The sequence below is a fragment of the Mirounga leonina genome, unplaced genomic scaffold (genome assembly GCF_011800145.1).
Source record: "Mirounga leonina isolate KUSES-001 unplaced genomic scaffold, KU_Mleo_1.0 Mir_125, whole genome shotgun sequence".
Taxonomy (NCBI): domain Eukaryota; kingdom Metazoa; phylum Chordata; class Mammalia; order Carnivora; family Phocidae; genus Mirounga; species Mirounga leonina.
In genome coordinates this window covers 79,091,886-79,117,645 of record NW_023270305.1, presented here as the reverse complement: position 1 = coordinate 79,117,645, position 25,760 = coordinate 79,091,886, and the positions used below count along the sequence as shown (strand labels likewise).

At 39.8% G+C, this 25,760-nt stretch overlaps 1 protein-coding gene across 3 annotated transcripts in view; it reads right to left on the bottom strand.

Annotated features, from left to right (window-relative positions):
- Positions 1-25,760, bottom strand: part of LIMS1 (LIM zinc finger domain containing 1) — a 159,283-nt gene that overhangs the window by 71,968 nt on the left and 61,555 nt on the right. The window contains exon 1 of one of the 3 annotated variants that reach the window (XM_035001906.1): positions 23,480-23,631. The exons of the other annotated variants lie outside the window; for them this stretch is intronic. The gene's annotated coding sequence lies outside the window, so the exon portion shown is untranslated. Of the gene's footprint in view, positions 1-23,479; positions 23,632-25,760 lie in introns of those variants that run through there. 3 annotated transcript variants of the gene reach the window in all.

Sequence of the window (25,760 nt, the reverse complement as noted above, 5' to 3'; positions counted from 1 at the left end):
GAACTTTTCTTGATTGTTGCTTTCCCGTTCACTTACTCTTAGGGTCAAAAGAGCTGTTCCAAAGATAAGATCTAACAAGGATATAAAATACCATGAAAGGCATACTGATCATCCCAGCTCCAACACACACCTGCTGCAAAAACAGACTCTTCCTCAACAGAGCCCTGAAATCATAGGGAAGGGACAAGGAAGTAGATGTTTGCAGGAAGATTGGACTTTTCCTCCAGAAAGGAGGAAATTGTAATGTACCTCATTTGATGTACTAAACATGTTTCTGGAAAACTGAATATAAGATTAAACTTTTGTAAACAGAATAATTTTTAATTCTCTAAGGAAACTTGTTCTAAAAAGAAATTCTACCAGTAATATTTCAAGAAAAGAGAGCTTTCCTGATTATCCAGATTTTCACATAATTCAACTTATATAGTATTTTGATACAATTTTTTATAATATTGCTATATTGATTCTACTCTTTCTACCTGTCCACCAAATATGCGGAGCATATTTCTAAACTAAACTCTGATCTGGAAAAACACAATAGGTAAAGTAATTGTGTGTGAGAGGACGAAAGAAACAGTTATTTCACATTCCAAGGCAGGCAAAGTCACAAGTCAGCAACTGTGGTCTTCTGAAGACCTGGAAGAACAAACACGGTTCTGCTCCCTGCCCTGGAATTTCAGAGGTATGTCTTAAAAACTAAATGGCAATACCTGCCCTACCCCAGTATAGGACTCATTACTACAGGTAGCACTGTCAACACATCAACTTCACAGCAAAACTATTTTCACCAAGTTCTCAAAATATTTCCAGGTTCTGTATGAGGTCCACCTGAAAGGCAACAACATTAAAAAAAATTGTGTTGCCTCTCTTTTTTAATTTAATTTTATTATGTTATGTTAATCACCATACATCATTAGTTTTTGATGTAGTGTTCCATGGTTCATTGTTTGCGTATAACACCCAGTGCTCCATTCAGTACATGCCTGCTTTAATACCCATCATCAGGCTAACCCATCCCCCCAACCCCCTCCCCTCTAGAACCCTCAGTTTGTTTCTCAGAGTCCAGAGTCTCTCATGGTTCATCTCCCCCTCTGACTCCCCCCCACCCTTCATTTTTCCCTTCCTACTATCTTTTTTTTTTTTTTTAACATATATTATTTGTTTCAGAGGTACAGGTCTGTGATTCATCAGTCTTACACAATTCACAGCGCTCACCATAGCATATACCCTCCCCAATGTCTATCACCCAGCCACCCCATCCCTCCCAACCCCCACCACTCCAGCAATCCTCAGTTTGTTTCTTGAGGTTAAGAATTCCTCATCAGTGAGATCATATGATACATGTCTTTCTTTACCAGATATTTACCAAATAAGATTGACTGATTTCGCTTAGCATAATACCCTCTAGTTCCATCCACGTTGTTGCAAATGGCAAGATTTTGTTTTTGGTTTTTTTTTTTGATGGCTGCATAATATTCCAGTGTGTGTGTGTGTGTGTGTGTGTATACACATATATACACACACACCACATCTTCTTTATCCATTCATCTGTTGATGGACATCTTGGCTCTTTCCATAGTTTGGCTAATGTGGACATTGCTGCTATAAACATTGGGGTGCACATACCCCTTCAGATCACTACATTTGTATCTTTGGGGTAAATACCCAGTAGTGCAATTGCTGAGTCATAGGGTAGCTCTATTTTCAACTTTTTGAGGAACCTCCATACTGTTTTCCAGAGTGGCTGCACCAGCTTGCATTCCCACCAACAGTGTAGGAGGGTTCCCCTTTCTCTGCATCCTCACCAACATCTGTCGTTTCCTGACTTGTTAATTTTAGCCATTATGACTGGTGTGAGGTGGTATCTCATTGAAGTTTTGATTTGGATTTCCCTGATGCTGAGCGATGTTGAGCACTTTTTCATGTGTCTGTTGGTCATTTGGATGTCTTCTTTGGAAAAATGTCTGTTCATGTCTTCTGCCCATTTCTTGATTGGATTCTTTGTTCTTTGGGTGTTGAGTTTGAGAAGTTCTTTATAGATTTTGGATACTAGCCCTTTATCTGATATGCCATTTGCAAATAGCTTCTCCTATTCTGTCTGTTGTCTTTTGGTTTTGTTGACTGTTTCCTTTGCTATGCAAAAGCTTTTTATCTTGATGAAGTCCCAATAGTTCATTTTTGCCCTTGCTTCCCTTGCCTTTGGCGATGTTTCTAGGAAGAAGTTGCTGTGGCTGAGGTCGAAGAGGTTGCTGCCTGTGTTCTCCTCCAGGATTATGATGGACTCCTGTCTCACATTTAGGTCTTTCATCCATTTGGAGTCTATTTTTGTGTGTGGTGTAAGGAAATGGTCCAGTTTCATTCTTCTGCATGTGGCTGTCCAATTTTCCCAACACCATTTGTTGAAGAGACTTTTTTCCACTGGACATTCTTTCCTGCTTTGTTGAAGATTAGTTGACCATGTGTTGACTCATTTCTAATGTTAGCATCATCTCTTCACTTACTGTTATTTTTTTCTCGCTAACTCAGATAAAAGTTCAATTCCATGATAAAAACAGGATTTTAAAGAAAGCTCTAAAGACAACATTATTTCAATAAGGAAAATATTTCCTGTAGAGTTTTATGTTCTACAGTGATCGGTGGCAATTATTTGGCACGAAAAGGTATTCACCAGTTGGTACAAAGACCCAGGGGAAGGAGGAAAGGAAATCCGACTGTGTGGCTAAGGGGAAGCACTGGCAGGTGAGATGAGAGACAGGCAGTGGCACGTTTCAAAGGGCCTTGCATTTTTTACCCTAAGAACAACGGGAAACCACTGTACTGTTAACCAAGGGAGTGACATGATCAAATTTGTTCCACAAAGATTCCTCTCACGGTGGCATCTGGGGAGGGGGGAGGTTTAAGGGGCAAGTGGGGGTGAGCATGGAGGCAGTCCAGGAAACAGATTCCAGACTGAGCTACAGTGGTATGAGAGGAATTCCGGAGGTAACAGAGAAGCAGGGGCCATAGCCTAGACACAGGGGCAGGAGAAGCAGTAAGCACTGACACTGTTAACATTTCCCCACATTCTGTTAGTGATGTAGCAACAACACTGACCTGGTGAAACTTCATGTTTCTTTAATCTTGTCCACGGGCAGGCATTTTAAACCTACTTTGAATCTAAAAAAATAGTTTCTAAAAGAGAGTGTTTACAAAAGAAAAAGCTGGGACACAAAAATGTTCACCTCCCTTACTACAAAGTTCAGTCTCCTGACTCTCTAATATGGCTGGTCATTACTAACAACAGCAGGGTTCTGAGTGCCTACGGAGCATGCTATGCATGCCATCTAATTTAGTTTTCCTCTCGGTCCTATGAGGTACGTATCATTACTTTTCCCATTTTGCAGGTGAAGTAATTAAGTGCTAAAACAGTTCAATGTCTTGACCAAACAACATAACCAATAAGGGAGATAGTGTGGATACCAAGTCAGGTCTACCTGATTCAAATGTTCCTGTTTTAGCCATTGACTGCACTGTCTCTGGGCCCCCAAACACTCCCTCCACAGATCATCAAAAGGTCCACTCTGAACTAGAACTGCCTCTCAACACTGACAAACCTAACCCAGGAAGCTTCTGGAACTTGACAGGCACAGGAGCCCTGAGGACAAGTCCCAGACTGTAAACACAGATGAGAGACCACCAGGCTCACCACAGCCAGCCCACACTTTCCGTCCCTGAAAATGAAAAGTAGTCTAGTTATGCTCTAGATGAGTATTGTGAATGGGCAGTCTGAGGGTTTGGAAGGAGACCTGTGGTGTACCCCTGTACAATCCCCACTAATACACATCTTCCTCCTTGGCTAATTTTCTCCTACCAGTCTGGAAGCAAAGGCCAATGAAAGAAAGGAGTCAAATTATTAATCTCCAATTTAACTGAATTCTGGGATTCCTTAGAGTTCTGCAGGTCAAAATTACCAATGCTGCCTTATTCCCTTGCAGAGTACATGTGATGACTCAATGTTTCCAAGAGTTCTGGAAAAAAGGGCAAAGATTCTAATGAAAACAGGTTTCCTGTATCAGAGCAACTCTGCTGAAACCATGCGCACTGTTATACAGCAACAAGGGAGGTTCTGGAAGCAACCGAAACAACACAGAGATGTTATGAGGGTATGGGTGCAGGAAGAGGCATTGAGAATGTGACCAAACCCATTTCAATTCCTCTGAGAGCACTTTACACTACAAACAAATGTTAGCGTTTAAGCCATACAAAGAGCCACCTTATAAAGGAGGTGATTCTAAAACAAACCAATCACTATGTGAGACCGATCAAGAAAAAAAAAAAAAAAAGTATGCAGTTTCATTTCCTGATCATGATCTTAAGAAATCCCTGTCAAGGGAAAAAAGATAACTCCTGAAGCCCATATTTGATTGATCTACACATACTAGAGAAATATGTTCTATTCAGTAAAAATTCTTAAGATAGAGGTGAAATACTTAAAACTGAATGAGATCCCTGTCACAGAATCAAAGCAAAGGAACTCATTTTCTAAGCAAATGGTCCCCCCAACCACTGCCATGGGAACCAGCTTCTTCTCTGACATTCACTATGATTTAGGAAATACTACTGAGTGCTTACCATGTCCCAGGAACTCTTCTGAGCACTCTGCATGCATTTATCAAATTTATTTTTTGCAGTGATCAAATAAGTATTATTATTTCCATTTTAAAGATGATGAAACTGAGGTAGCAGTATAAGTAATCTAAGATCACACAGTTTTTATGTGATTAAGAATTTGAAACCTTATGCTTGGTTTTAATCATGCTTTTAACCATTACAGTGTACTGCCTCCTAGCCAGAAAAGGGCTATTTTTCTCAACAGTAGAAGAAGCTTATGATCAGAAATTATTTTAAAATTCAACCAAGGCTAAATGCAATGTAGTATCCTGGACTGGATGCTATGAAGGTAATGTAAGATGTTAACAAAAGGGGAAACTGGGTGAGGGGTACAGAAGGATTCTCTGAACTTTCTATCTTTGCAACTTTCCCATAAATCTAACATAATCCAAAATATAAATTTTAAAGATTCAAAACTATAATTCAACATGACAAGAGCGCTGATATCGCCAAAAAGTAGTTACTGGAGAGAAAAATGGGGAAGGAGTTTTCCTCCAAATTAAAAGGGATTTAAGAGACGTAACAATCAAATATATGATTGAAGTATGGCCTTTGTTTAGATCCTGGTTCAAACAAGCCAATTGTAAAGGAATATTCATAGGATAGGTGAAAAATTTGATCAGGGACTGGGTATTGGATGATGCCAAAGAATTATCACTCATTCGGTCAGATGTGATATAAGCATGTGTTTATATAAGAAAATGTCCATATTATCAGAGACTAATGCTGAAGTATATTGGGATGAAATGACCTAATGTCTGGGATTTGCTTTTAAATACTTAAGAGAGGGAAAAAAAAGGCCCCAATAACCAAGGCAATCTTGAGAAAGAAGAATAAGGCTGATTTCAAACTATATTACAAAGCTACAGTAATCAAAACAGTATGGTATTGGCATAAAACACACACATAGTTCAATGGAACAGAACAGAGAGCCCGGAAATAAACCCATGAATTTATGGTCAGTTAATTTATAACAAAGGAGCCAAGAACATACAATGGGGAAAGGACAGTCTCTTTAGTAAATGGTGCTGGGAAAACTGAACAGTAACACGCAAAGAATGGCACTGGACCACTCTCTTAAACCACACACAAATACTAACTCAGAAGGGACTAAAGACTTAAACATAAGACCTGAAATCATAAAACTCCTAGAAGTAAACATAGACAGTAAGCTCCCTCACATCATCTTCACAATGAGTTTTTTTTATTTGAAACCAAAGGCAAAGGCATGGGAAACAAAAAATAAACACGTGGGACTACATCAAACTTAAAAGCTTCTGCACAGCAAAGAAAACCATCAACAAAATTAAAGGGCAACCTACCAAATGGGAGAAAATATTTGGAAACCATATATATGATGAAGTTAATATCCAAAATATACAAAGAACTCATACAACTCTATAGCAAAAAAAACAAAAAAACAAACAAACAAAACGATTAAAAAACAGGTGGAGGATCTAGACATTTTTCCAAAGAAGACAAACAGATGGTCCAACAGTGCTCAATATCACTCATCATCAGGGAAATGCAAATCAAAACCATAGTGTAATACTACATCACACCACTTAGAGTGGTTATTAACAAAAAGACAATAAGTAACAAGTGCTGGTGAGGATGTGGAGAAAAGGGAACCCTTGTACGCTGTTGGTGGGAATGTAAATTGGTGCAGCCACTGTGGAAAAAATATGGAGATTCCTAAAAAAATTAAAAACAAAACTACCATATGATCTAGCATTTCCACTTCTGGGTACTTATCTGAAAGAAACACAAACTTGAGAAGATATTGCACCCCCATGTCCATTGCATCATTATTTACAATAGTCAAGACATGGAACCAACCTAAGTGTTCACTGATGGAAGAATGGATAAAGAAAATGTGACATACGGGGGCACCTAGGTGGCTCAGTCAGTTAAGTGTCTGCCTTCAGCTTGGGTCATGATTCCGGGGTCCTGGGATCAAGCCCTGCATCGGGCTCCCTGCTCAGCAGGGAGTCTATCTCTCCCTCTCCCCCTGCACCTCCCTCTGCTCTCTCTCAAACAAATAAATAAATAAATCTAAAAAAAAAAAAAGAAAATGTGATACACACACACACACACACACAATGGAATGTTACACAATGGAGCCACAAAAAAGAATGAAATTTTGCCATTTGCAGCAACATGGAGGGACCTTGAGGGCATTATGCTAAATGAAGTAAGTCAGACAAAGACAAATACTGTGTGATCTCACTTATATATGGAGTCTAAAAAAAAAAAAGGACTCATAGAGAACAGATTGTGAGTTGCCAGAGGTAGGAGTTGGAGGGGTAGGCAAAATGGGTGAAGGTGGTCAAAATGTAAACTTCCAGTTAGAAGATAAATAAGTCATGGGGATGTAACATACAGTGTGGTGACTACGGTTCATAATACTGCACTGTATATCTGAATGTTGCTAAGAGTAGATCTTAAATGTCCTCATTACAAGAAAAATATTTTGTAACTATCATAATGGATGTTTAGACTTATTGTGATAATCATTTCACAATCTATAAATATCAAATCATTATGTTGTACACCTGACACTAATGTATGTCAATTACATCTCAATTAAAAAGAGAGACAACAAGGATATATGAAGCAAATATGATAATATAGTAAGTATGTCAGGATAATAAGTATATGGAGATTCATTTCTTCCAATTTTATATTAGAAAATTTTCATAATAGGATTATTTTAACTTAAAACAAAATTCAACCAGTGGGAATGAAAGCAAGCATGACTACCTTGAAGTCAGAACATAATACCCTGACAGCAGTATAAAAACAGCCCCAGATGCCATGACTGGACAATAGAAAGTCTGGGGCAGGATTCCCAGGTTCACTGAGTGCTTTTTGTAATGAGGTATCTGAGGATGTCACATCTGAGAGATGTTTAAGTAACTCCATCACACAAAATACAGTAAAGGATATGTTAAATTTCAAAAGAAGGGCACGGGCAGAGAGGAGGAGATAATATTCTAGGTAGAGAAAAAAGAAATAGAACAAAGGCACGGAAAGGTGGAGAGCTGACTCAGAAGAATGGGTAGCCTCATCCTGTGGCAACACAGTGGGAGCAGAAGAATGTGGGAGGTAAGGCATTAAGGCAGTTAGAGCCATATTTTGAAGACCTATCAATGCCAGGCTAGAAAATTTATGTGACACGTGATAAAAGGCCATAAATAGTTTGGATCCAGGGTGGAGAGGGTTACAGGCCTGGAGACATCCAGCTGTGGAATATAGTCTAGGTGGCAAGTTGTGCCATGGGAGGAGGGAAAGAGAAACTCCAGAGTGGTGGTAGAGCCTTCATGATTTGTCAGGTGAAAAGCTGCTGAGAAAAAACAAAACAAACAAGAAAAGCATATACACCTAAACAGGAAATTCTTTTGCAAGCACCTAGCCAGATCATGGCCCAAACAAGGCCACTTCAAACCCTCAGCACTCTCAAATCATCCACCCACCCTCCTTTCCCATCACTCTTGCGGATAACCTCGCCTACTTTAGAGAAAGCAGAAGTCATCTGAAAGAAGCCACCTCAACTGTCTACAAGTCCTCATTTTCACTATGCTCCCACCTTCTTTCAGATGACTTCCAATTTCAACAGAATTTAATAAATGGCACAAAATAATGCTGGTTCTACGTTACTGTTATCTTGTTGTAGTGGTGATAATAATACTTATGGTGTTAATGCTCTATATACTATTTCATTTAATGGTCACAACATCCTGTAAAACAAGTACTACCCCTATTTTGCAGAAGTAGAAACCAAGCTCTGTACTTAGTAAGTGACAGCAATGGGATCTGAAAGGGTATACCAGGTCCCCAGCTCCCCAGTCTATAATCACTCTACTATACTGTCTCTTTAAATGTCTATTCTTAAGAAAAAAAGATGTAAAAAGTTGTGATCTCTTCAATGGAACACTATATAGCTACAAAAGAAAAGTCATTCACTAAAACTACATAAATCCACATGAATAAATCTAAAAAATAATGTTAAGTGAAAACCCAAAGTTTCATAGTAACACAAATAGTGTAACACTATATAAAATCTAAAGCAAAAGAAACAATCTCATGCAGTTAAGAATACATAAATGTGTAACAAAACTATAAAGATATATAGAGAAGTAATACAAATTGAGGAAAATGGTTTCCTAATGGAGGAAAAGTAGAGGTGGGGGATAACTGGAACAGGAAAGTGTACCAAGAGATTTCAACTACATTTGTAATGTTTTCTTTCTTAAGATACATGATAGATATTTGAAGGCTTCTTCTACTAAATTCTATACCTTCTTCTTTTTGTCATTTTTTTAAATAAAAAAAGAAGGATGAAGATACAGAGCAGACACTCTCTTAGAGCATGTTTGTAAGTCCACAAGTTTCAAAGCACTGTTTCTGCCATCATGTGGTTCCTAAAGATATTACATGCACACACTTTCCAGAAAACAAAAGTTTAAAAAGAGGCACTGTTAATTCTCAGGTACAATATCACATGAATGTAACCCACAGTGAAAGCCTGAATAGCCACCACTTGATATACAACGATTATTAAAAACATTTTACCACTTCTGGGCACCTGGGTGGCTCAGTTGGTTAAGCGACTGCCTTCGGCTCAGGTCATGCATGATCCTGGAGTCCTGGGATCGAGTCCCACATCGAGCTCCCTGCTCAGCAGGGAGTCTGCTTCTCCCTCTGACCGCCCCCCCCATGTTCTCTCTATCTCATTCTCTCTCGCAAATAAATAAATAAAATTTAAAAAATAAAAAAATAAAAAAAATAAAAACATTTTACCACTTCTAAATAATACTTAATAAAACAGAAGACATAAAATATTATGCTGGTACAAAAGAATAATACTGGACCCCTATCTTACATCACTCACAAAAATTAACTTGAAGTGCATTAGGGACTTACATGTAAGACCTGAAACTGTAAAACTCCTAGAAGAAAAGCAACTTGACATCAGTCTTGATAGTGATTTTTTGGATAAGACAGCAATAGCACAAGTGACAAAAGCAAAAATCAGTAAGCAGGATTACGTCAAATTAAAAAGCTTCTGCACAGCATAAGAAACAATCAACAAAATGAAAAGGCAACCTAACAATGGAAGGAAATATTTCCAAACCACGCATCTAACAGGGGCTAACATCCAAAATATAGGAGGAATTCATACAACTCAATAGCCAAAACACACACACCTGACTAAAAAAAGGGCAGAGGCCACAAACAGATTATCCAAAGATATCCAAATGGCCAATAAGTTCATGAAAAAGTGCTCAACATCACTAATCATTAGGGAAATGCAAATCAAAACCACAAGGATATATCCCCTGATACCTGCTGGAACAGCTATTATCAAAAAGATAAGACTTAAGTGTTGGTGAGGATGTGGAGAGAAAAGGAAACCCTCATGCACTGTTGGTGGGAATGCAAACTGGTACAGCCACTGTGGAAAACAGTATGGAAGTTCCTCAAAAAGTTGAAAATAGAGCTAGTGCCATTTACACCTCAATAAAGGTGGAAAAATAAAAATTAAAAAAAAACCATTTTGCTAGGAAGCATACTCAGAAGATGATAATGAGAGTTACTGGATATAAACTTTAAGAGAAAAGGATCAATGTAAGATGCATTAGAGACAGTTAAGGTTAAACAGTCAAGACTAGCAAAAAGGGCTAGCTTTCAGATGCAATTCCCTTAAGAGGTAAATGAAGACCTAGACACACACTTCAAAACCCTGAAGTAAATAAGCAGAAAGAACAGAGTAAAAAGAAACCCTAGCCATAGTATTAAGTTTCACTTAATTTTGTACTCTGGAATTTAGTACCTTTAATAGCAAATTTTATGAGAGATTAACGTCTGTCTCTTTTCTGAGTATTTAGGTTAGAGAGAAATAAACCTAAAATTTATATCCCAGTGAATCTTAACTAGATAGAAACATGTCCTTGTGTAAAAATAATTGCATACAAGCACTACCGATATGGTAAAGGTATTAGACAAATGGCATGCTTCATTATGTTCTATTTATCACCAGTGGGGGAGTGGGGAAACTGAATATTGTACAGCAGTGCCCACTATGTCCTTTATCTTGATCAAAGGCATCCCTGGTCACCTAGCTGCCAAGCTAAAATCTCAAAGTCTTCCTCAGCAACTACTTTCTCACCAACCCAGTCACTAAAACCAGTTGATTTAATGTATGAAATGTCATCTCCATTCCTCTCTTCATTGACATTTATGTGCCTAACACCCTCCCCATACCATATTTGCATACCCAGCTGATGTTCCCCATCCTCACTCTCCCTTCCGTAAGAGGCTGGGTTCAGAGTCAACCAGCCTTGAACTCAGATCCCAGCTTTGGTTCTTACTAGCTATTTTTCTTTTATTTCTAAAAAGGGGATGGTTATAACCATACCCCATATAGCTCCTATGAAAATCACATGGGTTAATGGAAGGAGTAAGGGAAACCTCACTGAAAATGGACTCAGAAAGCCCTGAAGGGGGAGCTCTCAACAACGCACCACTCGCCACAGCCTGCATAACCTGCAGCAAGAAGGAAGGTAATTCTTATCTTGACAAAAAAAGGGCACTTTTCCCACAGGAATGTTATCTCTGGCTTTTGAGAAGAAGAGGGACAATCTCTCCCCACTCCAGAAACCTCTAGCCTCAAACTCTTGTTCTTTTCCAGTAAACTTTTGTTTACAACAATCTTCCCCAATTTCCCCCAACACGTAATAAAAACAACCTTCCCTTTGTCTCTATGGACTTACCTGTGGTTTACCATAGTTTGCTTGTCTCAAATTGCAATTCCTCTGCTATTCCTGAATAAACTCATTTGACAAGTGACACATAATAAATGTTAAATACAAAATACATATCACCATTATCATCAATATTTCTCCTTTTTCTCACTGCAGTCAAAGATTTTTTTTTTAATGCAACTCTGATCATACTATGTTTCAGTTTAAAATATTTCCATGGATGTCTATTTTATATGGGATACAGTTCAAAGACCCTGGAGTAACACATGAGACATATGTAGGAGTGCTGACAATACTGACCCCATCTTTGGCCCTCTATCATGTTTGCATTCAATTGATGACCTCTTTGGGGGCTTTATGTTCCAGGTCCCTTGGAGATTAACATACATACCTTAGAAATGCCTGCCGAGGCCAGGATGGGGGGAGGTTTGTTTTGGCCTGTGTTAGAGATAATACAGTCTTCCCCCTTCCTAATGCACAGGTATTGCCGCAAGATCTAATTAAAGGTTAGCTGTTGATCAGGTGCATGCAAGCCCTCTGAGGTGTGTGCAAACCCTCTGATCTCCCTACAGTGCCCTTCTGCATGTCCTGTTGCTCTATAAAATCTGTGGACTAAGGTCCGGACTTTACGGAAAATAACTATGCAGCTGCCATGGGTCATCTCGTCTTTTGCAAGATTCCCCTCACCACCGCCGCCCCTTCTACCGCCCCCACCCCCCACTGCCGTCAGTAAATTACCCTGAATAAAACTCAAAACTGTATGGAGTCACCTGCTTCCTCTTCAGGTGTCAAAATGCCTTCTCAGTTTGGAGGACACTATACTGTCCCTTCCTCACCTTCTAACAGCATAACCCTTTACAGTGTACTTACTTACCTGTCTGGCCTCATTTCCAGCCATTTTTCCCTTCCAACTGTGAATCACCTTCCCACCATAAATCCCCTTCCCCAACCACTGTTCCCCCAACTCAGCACCATCTTTTGTGTGTCCATAAGGACAGGCAGGGGGGAGTCAAAGGAGCCAGTGGGCTACACTAGAGGGCTCCCATAAAGCCTCCACCACTACAAGGAGTGATCATATCCTCGCCTCATGTACTGTGACCTGTGACCACACCCTGTGACCACAGTGCCCAACTGCCTGGCAGAAAGCTGCACCAGCTCCTGAGGCCTCCCTCTGGCTTTTCTGACATTCTAGCTATTACATGGCCACCCACAAGTTTTCTGCAAAGCCTTTACTTTCCTTGCTTATAAATCAAAGATAGCATATGCTTGTTTACCCCACAATCTTTTTATAAGAATTAAATAGTGTATTCATTAGAAATGAACTGGGAAAGATAATAAAGTACTAGAGCAATGTTGGTCACTGAATGGCGTGACCTCGCTATACTACTACTGGGTCACAGGGAAGTCAAAAGAGTATTAGCTCTTTTTTTTTTTTTAAAGATTTTATTTATTTATTCGTGAGAGACAGAGAGAGAGAGAGAGGCAGAGGGAGAAGCAGGCTCCCAAGGAGTAGGAAGCCCGATGCGGGACTCGATCCCAGGACCCTGAGATCATGACCTGAGCCGAAGGCAGACGCTTAACCATCTGAGCCACCCAGGTGCCCCAAGAGTATTAGCTCTTAATGTGTTTGCAGCAGAGAATAAAGATCCCCTACAGGATTCCTTAAGCATGTTTTAAGGCACTGCTACAAGTACATGCCAGGAAATCATTCCTTGTTCCTAATCTTTGCTCTAAGGGAACTATTCCAGCATGTGCCTTCTACCATCCATAGATGCCTAAGGTCATCCCCAAGCCTCAGGCCTTGACATTTCTATAGGTAGAAACTTCTGCCTTGAATTAAATCACTGGGTAAAAATATCACCCTTGCTTTACAGAATTCAAAAATGAGGCTTTGATCCTTATCAAAATCTCAGTAATGTTTTTTGCAGAAATAGAAAAATCCATCCTAAAATTCATATGGAATTCTGAGACCCCAAAAAGCCAAATCAATCTTGAAAGAAACAAAGTTGGAGGTCTCATACTTCCTGATTTCAAAACTTACTACAAAGTTCCAGTATCAAAACAGTGTGGTACTGGCATAAAGACAAACACATAGACCAATGGAATAGAACTGAGACCTAGAAATAAACCCTCACAAATACGATTAAATGATTTTAGACAAGGGTGTCAAGACCATTCAATGGGAAAAGAAGTCTTTCAACAAATGGGAAAATTTAATTTTTTAAAAAGCTTTTATTTATTTATTTGAGAGAGAGAGAGAAAGAGACAGTGTATGCGAGTCGGGGGAGGGGCGGTTGGGAGAGGGAGAGAGAAAGATTCTCAAGTGAGGCTCAATCTCAGGCCCTGAGATCATGATGTAACAAGAGTCAGATGCTCAACAGACTGAGCCACCCAGGAAGCCCAAAATAGGAAATATATCCCCATACAAAAGAATTGAGTTGAACTCTTTATCTCGCACCATATACAGAAATTAACTCCAAATGGATCAAATAAAACTCCTAGAAGAAAACATATGGGAAAAGCTTCATGACATTGAATTTGGCAATGTCTTCTTGCATAGGACACCAAAGGAAGAGGCAACAAAAGTAATAATAGAGAATTGGGACTACATCAACATTAAAAACTTCTGTGCATCAAAGGACATAATCAAAAGAGTTAAAAAACAACTCACGGAATGGGAGAAAATATTTGCAAATTATATATTTGATAAGGAGTTAATACCCAGAATCTATAAAGAACTCATACAATTCAACTACAACAAAAAAACCAACCAGATTTTAAAAAAATGGGCAAAAGACTTGAATAGATTTTTCTCTAAAGAAGAAACAGAAATGGCCAATAAGTACATGAAAAGATGCTCAGTATCTTTAGTGATTAGTGATTAGAGAAATGCAAATCAAAATCAAAATGAGATACTATCTCACACAAATTAGGATGGTTACTATTTAAAAAAAAAAAAAAGGGAAAATAACAGATGTTGGGGACGTGGAGAAATTGGAACCCTTCTGCACTGTTGGTGGGAATATAAAATGGTGCAGTATGGAAAACAGTATGGCCATGCTCAAAAAATAAAAAATAGAGTTACCATCTGACCCAGCAATTCTACTTCTGGATATATCTAAAATAATTCAAAACAGGGACTCCAAGAGATATCTGTATACCCATATTCACAGCAGCATTGTTCACAACAGCCAAAAGGTGGAAGCAACACAAATGTCTGCTGACAAATGAATTAAAAAAATTGACAAATGTGATACATACACACAATGGAATATTATTCAGCCTTGAAAAGGAAGGCAATTCTGAGACCTACAACATGAATGAGCCTTCAGGACATTACACTAAGTGAAATAAGCCAGTCAAAAAAGACAAATACTATATGATTAAACTTCATATGAGGTATCTGAAATCTCTAAATCCATAGGGACAGAAAGTAAAATGGTGGGTGCCCAGGGCTGGGGGCAGAGGAGAATGTGAAGATAAGAATTTCAGTTTTACAAGATGAAAAGAGTTCTGGAGATGGTGGCACAACAATGTTAATATAAAAGTGAGGCTCCAAGCTGCAAAGTGAGGGACCCTGAATGATTGTGAAGGATTCTAATTCATCCTTTTCATTTTTCGGGTGTAGGAATGGAATTAAAGTCCCACAGGTAAGAGAGCAGAGAACAGGACCCTATACACAGCTTACTACCAAAACAAAACAAAGCAAAAAGAAAAAAAAAGAAGAAAAGAAAAAAGCATAGTGAGAAAAGACTGAAAGACAGAAGTGACAGAAGTTAAGTGGGACAAAGACAACAAAGTAGGCTGCACAATCATAAGAAGAGGATGGAGGGGAAATTCCAAGAACATTTTAAAATAATTCCTGTTCTGCTGCAATAGAAGCCTGCAACTGTCCTTTATCTTGCTCTGGATAGAGCTGAAGTCTGTGGAAATTCCCATATGAGGTAGTTTGTTCATGGTTATTTCCTCAAGCAGACATTATAGCTTCCATCTGAAAAAGGCATTAGGCTTTTGGAAGAACTGAGTCTTCTGTCAATACCATGCATATATACATTAAAAGCTGTGGTTCCCCTGTACCTCTGAAACAAATAATACATTATATGTTAAAAAGAAGAAGAAGATAGCAGGAGGGGAAGAATGAAGTGGGGGAAATCGGATGGGGAGATGAACCATGAGAGACTATGGACTCTGAGAAACAAACTGAGGGTTCTAGAGGGGAGGGGGTTGGGGGAATGGGTTAGCCTGGTGATGGGTATTAAAGAGGGCACATATTGAATGGAGCGCTGGGTGTTATACACAATGCATCATGGAACAATACATCAAAAACGAATGATGTAATGTATGGTGATTAACATAACATAAAAAAAAAAAAAGCTGTGGTTCCATTCTTAATGGTTAGTAGATTTGCCAAGACATGTTATTCCCCTGACTAAATATGGTTCAGCATCTAGCACTTAATGCCGTAGCTTTCCTGTGGTCGTTACTGGTGGTAGTGATAAAGGTTGGTATGACTTTACCGCTCTCCATAAATGGCCCTTTGGTCAGTAATACGCCTTACACGATACAGTAATGACTTTTTTTTTTTTAAAGATTTTATTTTTATGTAATCTCTCTATCCTTTGTGGGGCTTGAACTTACAACCCAGAGATCAAGAGTCACATGCTCCACCAACTGAGCCAGCCAGGTGCCCCACATCTTTACTTTCTTAATTTAATTTTATTTTTTACTTTTTAATTTTTAGAAAAGATTTTATTTGACAGAAAGAGAGAGAGCACACATGCAGGGGGAGCGACAGAGGGAGAGAGAGAAGCAGATTCCCGGCTGAGCAGGGAGCCCAATGTGGGACTCGATCCCAGGACCCTGAGCCAAAGGCAGATGCTTAACCAACTGAACCACCCAGGCGCCCCGTTTACTTTCTTAATTTTAATTTAATTTTTCATTTAAGCATAGTTGACACACAGTGTTTACATTAGTTTACATTAGGCATACAACACGATGACTCGACAACTCTGAATGTTATACTCTATGTTTTTATTTGCTTTTAAAGAGCAGTCCTGCCTTTCATGTATGGTACTTTTCTTCTATAGTTTTCTATCTTAAGAGAAGCTGCTCTCTTGCCCCAATGACTTCAAGGCAAAGCCTCCACCCTTGATTTTTTAGGATGAGTCTCAATACCTTTCTTGGACCCACACTAACTGGGTAGCCACTACCCACATGCAGCAACTTAAAATGTGACTCGCAGAAATCGAGATGTGCTATAAGTATAAAATGGACTTGGGATTTCAAAGACTTAGCTCACAAAAATGTAAAATATCTCAATAGTTTTAATATATTACGCGATATGTATACAGTTTGGACATGACAACTGCTTGGTGTATGGAGTTAAATAAAGTATATTATGAAAATTAATTTTTCACCTGGGCGCCTGGGTGGCTCAGTCGGTTAAACGTCTTCTGCCTTCAGCTCAGGTCAAGATCCCAGGGTCCTGGAATCAAGCCTCAAGTCAGGCTCCCTGCTCAGTGGGGAGTCTGCTTCTCCCTCTCCCTCTGCCCCTCCCCACTGCTCGTGCATGCTCGTGCTCTCTCTCTTAAACAAATAAGATCTTTTAAAAAAATTAATTTCACCTGTTTCTTTTTGTACATGGCTACCAGAAAATTTTAAACTATACATGTGATGTGGCTCATGTTATGTGTTTACTGGATAACACCAATTTATTTATTTATTTATTTATTTATTTATTTATTTATTTATTTAAAAGATTTTATTTATTTATTTGAGAGAGAGAATGAGAGAGAGAGAGCATGAGAGGGAGGAGGGTCAGAGGGAGAAGCAGACTTCCTGCCGAGCAGGGAGCCCGATGTGGGACTCGATCCTGGGACTCCAGGATCATGACCTGAGCCGAAGGCAGTCACTTAACCAACTGAGCCACCCAGGTGCCCTGGATAACACCAATTTAGATAATATAATAAGCTTTGTTACGGAATAAAGAAATGTAGCCCAGAAAACAAGGGGGAGTGGCAGCCTAGACTCCATCTCTTATTAGCCAAGGTAAATTTCCTCACCTGCAGGATAGATTCTTCATCTATAAATTTGGGCATAATAAAACCCCCTCACGGGCTCAAGCACTAACAGAAGGAAAGCATTTAGCATTTACCAGCACAAAGTGTATTCTCAGTAAATGTTACTTCCCTTTCTTTGAGGGTCTTAGAAACCCTGTGGACATGTTGAGTTGCTGATGTAGTCATCTTGGGGTTAGTCATGGAAAGTCTGGATCACAATTCTCTTTTTTCCTTCCTTTCCACTCTAATTACTTCCGTAGAATCACCCTGCTGTGGGGTGCCTTCTAGGCAAAATCTATTCCCTTCCCCACAGCTGCATTATCTATTCCCATCGTCCATTTACCTGCCATATTCTTCCCTTCACCTCTCTACTGGTCCATGTGTTAATAAATCATTAAAATTAAGGTCAAAATTCTGGCTGCGGCTCATTTTCTCCTTAGGACCATTATCAATAGCTCATTACTACTGACTAAATTTAAATGTAGCTTAGTTCTAACTTTAGCTACTTCATGTGTGTACACTCCATTCTCCTAAGATGCATGGATACATCCTTTTTCCCCACTAGTGTCTCATCAGATACGCAATGAATGAAGACCTTTATAACGGTCTGAGATATAAATAAAGTCAAACTGAATACTGATTTCCAATTACTGACCAGGCCAATCAGGATTACAGGGTATGTAAAGCACTTTCTTTGACTACGAAATCACATCTGATTTGGCAGTCTGGGGTTTATTTCTGGCTGATTCGTCTGTGAAAATTTCTTTTATGATTTCCTTCAAGCTGTTGCTAAGAGTGTGCTGAGCTGGCAACCCTGAAAATGATTCCTCTCTTGGATGATGCTATTTTCTTATTTTTTCCCCAACTTTCCCCAAATACTTGCCATTATTTATTATAAATGCCAATCCTTCTGAAAGTCTGGTTTAAAGAAGTTTATTATGCATCAATGTGATCTAGCCTCTTGATCGCATCTCACCTCTAGGACACTTTCTGTAAGGAGGACAATAACTCCAGGTCCGAGTGAGGCTGGGGGATGGAGAAGAAGGACCAGCTCATGACAGATTTCCTCCCTTTAGAAAAATGGGGGATGGTGACAGAATCAGAGGGGGAGAGGGAAAGAAAACATAAGAGAAGGGGAGCAGATTGAAGAAAGAAAAGAACAAAAGAGAGAGAAGAAAATCTCTGCAGTGGTAGGCAATAGGAGAGTTTGAAGAGGTTCACATTTGTTTAGAAAGAGAGAAAAATAATGAAGATCGTCGAATACTCAATAGAATTTGGTTTCTTTCAACCTTGAGCTCTAGTAGTTCTGGATCTTAAAGGAGACATGTATAAATGATGCAGAGTAAAATAAAAAACAAAGAGGGGAAACAGTTTGGTGGTCCCTCAAAAAGTTAAACATAGAATTACCATATGGCTCAGCAATTCCAATTCTGGGCATATACCCCAAAGAACTGAAAACTGGGATTCAAACATCTACCTGTACTCTCGTGTTCACAACAGCATTACTCATAATAGCTGAAAGGTGGGAACAACCCAAGTATCCTTCCACAGATGAATGGATAAACAAAATGTGGTATACTCATAGAATGCAATAATATTCGTCCATAAAAAGGAAAGAAGTTCTGGCACGTGCTGCAATATGGATGAACCTTAAAAACATTATACTAAGTGAAAGAAGCCAGACACAGAAGGTCTTATGTTATATAAGTCCACTTATATAATTATACAGGAGGCAAATTCATAAAGACAGAAAGTGTATTAAAAGTTATCATGGCCTAGGAGGAAAGAATGGGGAGTTAATGCTTAATGGGATATGGAGTATCTGATTGGGATGATGAAAAGTTTTTAAAATAGATAGTGGTAGGGGCGCCTGGGTGGCTCAGTCGTTAAGCGTCTGCCTTCGGCTCAGATCATGATCCCAGGGTCCTGGGATTGAGCCCCACATCGGGCTCCCTGCTCCGTGAGAAGCCTGCTTCTCCCTCTCCCACTCCCCCTGCTTGTGTTCCCTCTCTGGCTGTGTCTCTGTCTGTCAAATAAATAAATAAAATCTTAAAAAAAATAAAAATAAAAAATAAATAAAATAGATAGTGGTGATAGTTGTACATCATGAATGTAATTAATGCCACTGATTTTTACACTTAAAAATGGTTAAAACGGCACATTCTATGGTATACGTATTTTACTACAAAAAAAAAAGAAGAGAGGAAGGAACGTTTCTTGACCACCTAAATCCCACCAAATATCAAGCTAGGATCCTTGTACATGTCAATTAATCATCACTACCTACAGATTAGGAATTACTGCCATTTACAGATGAGGAATCTTATGACTCAGATATTTTATAATTTATTAGGAATCATACAAGTGGGGGTGCCTGGGTGGCTCAGTTGGTTAGGCATTTGCCTTTGGCTCAGGTCATGATCCTGGGGTCCTGGGATCAAGACCCATATCAGGCTCCTTGCTCTGCAGGGGGCCTGCTTCTCCCTCTTCCTCTCCCTGCCGCTCCCCCTGCTTGTGCCCTGTCAAATACATAAATAAAATCTTAAAAAAAAAAAAAAAAAAAAAGAATCATACAAGTGGCAGAAGGGAGATCTGAACCCATGTCTGGTAGCTCTAAAACCCAGTCTTTCAACTATACCAAAGTGTTTGAAGGATAAGCAGACTCAGTGAATAAATACATGAATGAGAAAGGCAGTTTCTTCTTACAGGTCTGAAACTGTCAAATTAGTGACAAGAAAGATCATGAACGGCTGAACACAAAGAACTAGGTGTCCAAATAGTTCCTCAGGCTGCAAACTTCCTTTTGCATAGTTTTTAAGGCCCATAAATACATTACTAAGAGAATATCTGCCTCTTCTTTCCCCCCAGCCCAGCATATTTGGTAAAACTCATTTTTCAATTTTCCCATGTTCTATATATCCTATCCCAAACACTCATCTGGGGTGGGAGAGTACCCATCCTCACCCCCAACAATACCACCATATACCTGTAGCAAAGTTTGGTATATAAAATACTTTCTTATACATCACCTCATTTAATTCAATTAGCCACTCTGTAGGACATCATCTCCATTCTGTGGACTGGTAAACTATGCCCCAAAGTGATGCACTCCCATGGAGCTAAAATCTGACCTACTATAGACACTGGGTAGAGGCAGTTATAGAGGCACTGTTCCTATATGCATCTTTCTTCTAGCGAATGAATGGGCCAATCAATGTATTGATAAGAACTTCTAGGCAAGATGTAATTCAAAATCATGGTAATGTCTCTGCATTGAAAAAATATATATAAGACTAAAGACACTTTTTGGAGTTCCCTTAACAGCTTCTTTTTTCCTTCTGGGAACTCCTGCAGCTGCTGACATCAAGAAACCGTTAATGAGACTTAATATTCCTTGCTACCCATGGTAAAGCCCTGGTTCAAGTGCCCATCACATCACTTCATTGATACCTCTACTGCAGGCTGTTCACACATCTGCTCCTACCAACTGGAACTATTTCTCAGTCATCTTTGTATCCCCAGAACTGAACACAGTGCTTAGCATGGAGCAAATGAGTCAAATGTCAACTATGTGAAGGAACTGTTCATACAACCTTTCATATGGTGTTACAATCTCCACTCTCTGATTCTCCAAGTCCATCCTCCACACTGCAATGTTACCATATCCCTTCCCTGCAAAATCACCCCAAAACTTTATAATGCATTCAAGACCAGTACTCCATGTGCACTCCCTATCACTGTTATCCCACAAATACATCTTTTTTTAAAGATTTTATTTATTTGACAGAGACACAGCGAGAGAGGGAACACAAGCAGCGGGAGTGGGAGAAGGAGAAGCAGGCTTCCCATGGAGCAGGGAGCCCGATGTGGGGCTCAATCCCAGGACCCTGGGATCATGACCCAAGCTGAAGGCGGACGCTTAACGACTGAGCCACCCAGGTGCCCCCCACAAACACATCTTATGTCCTAGCACATTAGATGCCTCTGAATTTCTTGGATTCATTCTATACTTGTTTACTGAGCATTTAGAGTTCTAGGCATGGGGGATACAGGAGGGAACATGAAAGACAAAGTCCCTGCTTCATGGATCTTAGAATCTAGCAGAAAAGGGCAGGAAAGACATGGTATCTGAAAGAAAGAGGAACCAAGGGCAGGGCGCACATCAAGTATGCTCTTGCAAACCAGAATAAGGACTCCAGGCTCCATTCTAGGTGAGATGGGAAGGCAATGGAAAATTCTGAATAGAGAAGTAAAACTGACCTACAAACCTTTGCTCAAGATGTCACCAACTCTGGCTAGAAGAACACCCTTTCCCATCTTTTTTTTTTTTTTTTTAAGATTTTATTTATTTGACAGAGAGAGACACAGCGAGAGAGGAAACACAAGCAAGGGGAGCGGGGGGAGAGGGAGAAGCAGACTTCCCGTGGAGCAGGGAGCCCGATGCGGGGCTTGATCCCAGGACCCTGGGACCATGACCTGAGCTGAAGGCAGACGCTTAATGACTGAGCCACCCAGGTGCCCCTTTCCCATCATTTTTTAAATGTTGAAATTTACTCATTCTTCAAAGCCCAATTTAATAATCAACTAAATGGTGCTGTCCCTGAGAATTACAGGTCACTTCTCCTTTTGGTTATCCCCCCAAATTTGACAGCACTCATGCTGATCTGATTATGCCTGGTTATTTGTATGTAATTTTTTTTAACACTACTGGGTGTACGTTTATCCAAAGTTTCTTATTCATGTTTTTATTTTATAAGCCATGCAACAGTACCTTGTTGTTGCAAACTAAAGTATGTACCCTTTCTATTAATTTGCAAGACCAAAGCAAAGTGATCATCCTCTTTTTAACTTTTTCTTCCTTATCCTTGAAAAAAAATAATTGTTTTCCTAATGCTATAACTATTCCATATTTCACGACTGTGTGTTTATATATAAAAAACATATCTACAAATATATAACCTATATAAAATAAGAAAGTCCCTTATACATCACCCCATTCTCTATCACAGCTATGTTCCTCTCAAGATTACAATGCTCCTGGAGATTGACTGAGAAATAAATGTTTTCATAAATACCTTTAAATCTCTAAGGAAGTTCACTGTGTAAGGCAGATCATGTGTAAGGCACAAGATCCTTTTAGGATGAATAATCATCTCTCAATAAATGTTTTACAAATGTAGATTTGGTGCATTAAGGTTGCTTTTAAAATGGCCTGCTAGTTTTTTTACATGATTTTTAAAAAAGATTTTTATTTATTTAGGTGAGAGAGGGAGAGTGAGAGAGAGAGAGCACACAAGCAAGGAGAGGCCCGAGGGAGAGCGAGAAGCAGACTCCCCCGCTGAGCAGGGAGCCTGACTCCGGACTTGATTCCAGGACTCTGGGATCATGACCTGAGCCGAAGGCAGACGCTTAACCGACTGAGCCACCCAGGTGCCCCGGCCTGCTAGTTTTACACAGACTTACACAGGTTAATGAATAAGTAACTCAAATAGTTATAGCTGCTTTTTCCACACATGGCAAGACACATATTCACTAACCATAATGTTAAACAGTATATGATTGTTTGTTTAAGACCCTACACAGAATTTTGGTTAAAAATATTTAATGTAATAAAATGATAGGAAGCATTACTATAAAAATACTCTATGTCTCTGCAGGACCATAAACTATATGGCACTAAACACTATCAAGGTTGTTAATGTTCAGCAGGAAGCCTGCTTCTCCCTCTCCTACTCCCCCTGCTTGTGTTCCCTCTCTCGCTGTGTCTCTCTCTGTCAAATAAATAAATAACAATTAAAAAAAAAAAAAAGGTTGTTAATGTTTTCTCTGCAAATATAAGTCTCCCTTCCTCACCCTCTCTGAAACCAATAAAACATAAAGTTGCTTTTACATATACTCAGTAATTAAATATGCACTGGCAGGAAGTAAGAACCACAACCATTACACTTTGTAGCGGCAAAAAGAAAAATTTAATTAGTATGGCTAAAAGCTACTACAACTTACCCAAGACTGTTCCTGTTACTGGATATGCAAGTTTAGACGAGTATCTTTTCGATGAATGTCTTCTCTCCAACCTCCACTCCTCTGTCTTAATCACTTTGTACACACAGCCCCACCTCTGCAAAAGCAAGTTGATATTCCAAGCACTTTACCTGATGTGCCTCCAGACTCCCTTGCTCTCACCTCAAGAATAAAGCATCTCGTTTCTGGTAATTGTGCTCTTGTTTTCACTCATTTATCAGGGCCTGGGCAACCAGTTCCAGACAAGTGAATTATCTTTAAAAGCTCCTGTTTCCTATACTGTATAGTACTTCCTCATCTTAACTTTGTGTCAGTTGCCTTGAGCTATATTTAAGCCAATGAAACCAAGTTGAGGGCTTTTTTTTTTCCCCCTGCATTCAGTCAAATCATGTGACATGGCATGTTACACGATAACCCAAAGTTCTGAAGCAATAAGGCAACACCCCTAAATGTCAAAACTCATATCCTATTGTTTTATGTACCTTACTAAGTTAAGAAATTCATCCATAAACTTATTGAAAGCATTTGTAATGTGCAGAAAATATTTAGGAAAAAAACCAATAATCAATAGCATAGAAAGAGGTGGCGCTTTCATAAAAAGATAGCCTCCACCCTTTTGGATCTTAACAGTATCTACATGTTTGAATTATTAGAGCTTCTTTTACTTCTCTAATGCTTTACCACTTCAGTGTTGAGCGGCTAGTCTTTATTTTCTCTTCCTAGTGGCTCAGCCCAAGTTTAGAGACAGGCAGGCCAAACTCCAGCAGACTGAGCAGGGGAAACACCTCCTTCTGCCCCAGATATCCTTGACAAATACAGTGCAGAGAAGGAGCAGGGCCAACGCTAATGAGGCTTCACACACCCGACTGAGTCACCTCCCACGACTCCTGGGTGCCAAGTTTCCATTGAAGAATAATAAAGGGATCTTTGGTTGAAATGGAGGAACTCAGGAACACTAATTACAATCTCCCGCTTCCATAAATGATGACTTCCTTGCCTTGACTCATTGAGAATACTACAAGGAAGTTCCTTAAGCAATTTCTTTATTATAACGCAGTCATTTCTAGAATGATAATAGCATTTCTCAGTTATAGGTGAATCTTTAAAAACAAGAAGACAACTCCTCACCTTTGCTTGTTATGCCAACACTAGAGACTGGGAACTGGCAGCACTGCGAGATGGTGACTGTCAGTAGAAGGGCAGAAGTGAGAGGCACCCTGAAGGGCCATCTACTCCACAGGGAAGCAGTCTGCTGTCCTAGAGAGGTGAAAGAGCTCACCTAAGACAAGCTAGAGGCAGAGTGAGCTCTAAACTTCAGGGCTCTGGCCAGCACCCCTGGGGGCATCTCACAGGCTCCACCTTCATGGCTCACTCTAAAGCCCCACCATCAGAGCTGGGTTTGGACTTCACACACAATACTCAACACTGTACAAGTCCAGCCAGAGGACTTTCCTGGCCTTGATTTACTTACTTTCTTTTGGGGGGTGTGAGTGGGATGTAGAAGGAAGCTGCAAGTACAAAAGCTGTTTGTGCGTGAGAAGCAGCCTCCCCCCCTATTCCCACCAGGGACAGACTAGAAACCCTGGAAAGCAGCCACGATCACTCCTGGGAGGAGGAAAATGGAACGGAAGTCTTCCGAGCAAGATTCCCAGCATATGGAATTTTCTTCAAGAAAGTAACCTATGTTATAGCAATTAAAATCCAGAAGAGGCAAACATCTGCCATTTTTGTCCCAATTCTTTACTGATCACCATGTACCGTGAAGGAAACAGGGCAGTGTGATGGACAAAGGGGCACGCACACTTAGATCAGCAGAAGTCTATCTTGAGTCCTTCTAGCTACCATCTCACCCCCTCCTCCTCTCTTCAGACAAATGTTTCTAGGCAAGAGCAAATCCAGAAGACCTTTTTCAATCTTTTACTTTTGACATTTATAAACAATGCTCTCCTGGAAATTTTCAAATCAGTACCCTTGGTCTCCAGGCCATTACCCTTGTCTTTCTCCTCTGCAGGATCCTCTTCCTCTGCCTGCCTTTTAGGTGTCGCAACTTCCCTAATTTGAACCCTGGCTCTCTGCCTGTCTCATTATGCATATTCTCCCTGATGACTTCACCATCTCTCATGGCTCCACTACTTCCTCCACGTTAGCAACACTGGCCAGACCTTTCTCTTGTACTCACAGTCATGCATCATATTGTCTGCTGGCTGCTTTCACAGAGACGTCCTAACTCAAAATGACTAAATAAACCAGTCACCCCCTCCGT